This window comes from Capra hircus (assembly GCF_001704415.2).
Source record: "Capra hircus breed San Clemente chromosome X unlocalized genomic scaffold, ASM170441v1, whole genome shotgun sequence".
In the NCBI taxonomy this organism is placed as follows: domain Eukaryota; kingdom Metazoa; phylum Chordata; class Mammalia; order Artiodactyla; family Bovidae; genus Capra; species Capra hircus.
Genome location: NW_017189516.1, coordinates 57,313,211 through 57,315,106, shown reverse-complemented (window position 1 = coordinate 57,315,106; position 1,896 = coordinate 57,313,211). Strand labels below are relative to the sequence as shown.

At 44.9% G+C, this 1,896-nt stretch overlaps 1 non-coding gene across 1 annotated transcript; it reads right to left on the bottom strand.

Annotated features, from left to right (window-relative positions):
- Nucleotides 1–1,618: 1,618 nt before the first annotated feature.
- Nucleotides 1,619–1,690, bottom strand: TRNAC-GCA. The gene has a single exon. It is a non-coding gene; the product is annotated as a tRNA-Cys (tRNA).
- Between the last annotated feature and the right edge of the window lie 206 nt (nt 1,691–1,896).

Below are 1,896 nucleotides of genomic sequence, written 5' to 3'. Positions count from 1 at the left end.
TGCCATATATTCTTAAAATCAACAACAGTGACAAGTGTGGATTTTTCTTTGACCATAATTGTTCTGGAAAAACTGTATGATAGTTTTGTTTGGCCCTCTCTTCACAGTTGACTTTCATGCACAGTCACAAAGAAGGTCTTTAAAAAATATTTCATCAATTTCCCCCAAAGACCTCGCTAAAACTCTTGATATTCAAATCTTTTTTTTTTCCAGACCCCATATTCTGACATTGTAAGGGGGGACAAATGATTTTCCCTCTACCCTTCTAGGTTCTTGGCTGAGACCCCCTCCCCATCATAAAAGACAGGTTAATAAGAGAAAAACAAAGTCTCATAACATGCATACCTCCTATATACACAGGAGAGACCCAGGAAAACTTGAGTAAACATAGTCCAAGCCACCACCTGAAATAACTGTCTTCAGCTAAAGACAAAATAAAGATATTGAAGGGTTGGGGAATCAGTTGTGGGAGGTGACCAGGAAAAGCATGGTAAACAGGTATAACGCTACTCTCTCCATTGGTAACTGCTTATCTTCCTGATACTGAGAGGGAGTGTGTGCGTGCATGCATGCTTAGTCGTGTCTAAGTCTTTGCAATTCCATGGACTGTGGCCCACCAGGCTCCTCTGTCCATGAGATTCTCCAGGCAAAAATACTGCAGCAGGTTGCCATTTCCTTTGGCAGGGGATCTTTCTGAGCCAAGCATCAAACCCACATCTTCTGCATTGGCAGGCCCATTCTTTACCACTGAGCCACCAAGGAAGCCACAGAAAGGGAGACACCCTCACAATGAAGATTTCCTTAATAAATGTAAATTTCCCTTGCTGCTGCTAAGTCACTTCAGTTGTGTCCAGCTCTGTGCTACTCCATAGACAGCAGCCCACTAGGCTCCTCTGTCCCTGGGATTCTGCAGGCAAGAATAGTGGAGGGGGTTGCCATTTCCTTCTCCAATGCATGAAAGTGAAAAGTGAAAGTGAAGTCTCTCAGTTGTGCCTGACTGTTAGCAACCCCATGGACTGCAGCCTACCAGGCTCCTCCGTCCATAGGATTTTCCAGGCAAGAGTACTGGAGTGGGGTGCCATTGCCTTCTCCATACAAAAGAGTAAATTCTCCTCTTTTTAGAGTTTTATTGTATCTGCTTTTTCTCCAAAATAGCTCAAAATAATCTTTATGCCAAAGAGGCATATTTTGGGGTGCTGTGTTCTGTTAACCTTCACTTGGAGAGCAGGGTGAAACTGCTGCTTCAAAGTGAGAAATGGACACAAAACAGCCAGTCTGAATAACTTTCATCCTAGACAGTATTCCATAACATCCTTGTTCATTTTCTCTTCTTCCAATGTTAACTCCAGCATTCTTATTTTGGCTTTGCCAGCAATTTGAGCCATTCTCCTGCATCATCAGCTTTGCAGACTCCTTCATGTTAGCAAGCTATGTGATTTCAGTTAAAAAATACTTGTATTATTTTGACATATTTTACAATGTGAAGTGAAGTGAAGTCACTCAGTCGTATCCGACTCCTTGCCGACCCCATGGACTGTAGCCTACAAGGCTCCTCTGTCCATGAAATTTTCCACGCAAGAGTACTGGAGTGGGTTGCCATTTCCTTCTCCAGGGGATCTTCCCCACCCAGGGATCGAACCCGGGTCTCCTGCATTGCAGGCAGACGCTTTACCGTCTGAGCCACCAGGGAAGCCTATATACCAGGCTCCTTCACTAGATTCAATTCAGTTCAGTTCAGTCGCTCAGTCGTGTCCGACTCTTTGCGACCCCATGAATCCCAGCACACCAGGCCTCCCTGTCCATCACCAACTCCTGGAATTCACCCAAACTCATGTCCATCGAGTCAGTGATGCCATCCAGCCATCTCATCCTCTGTTGTCCCCTTCTCCTCCTGCC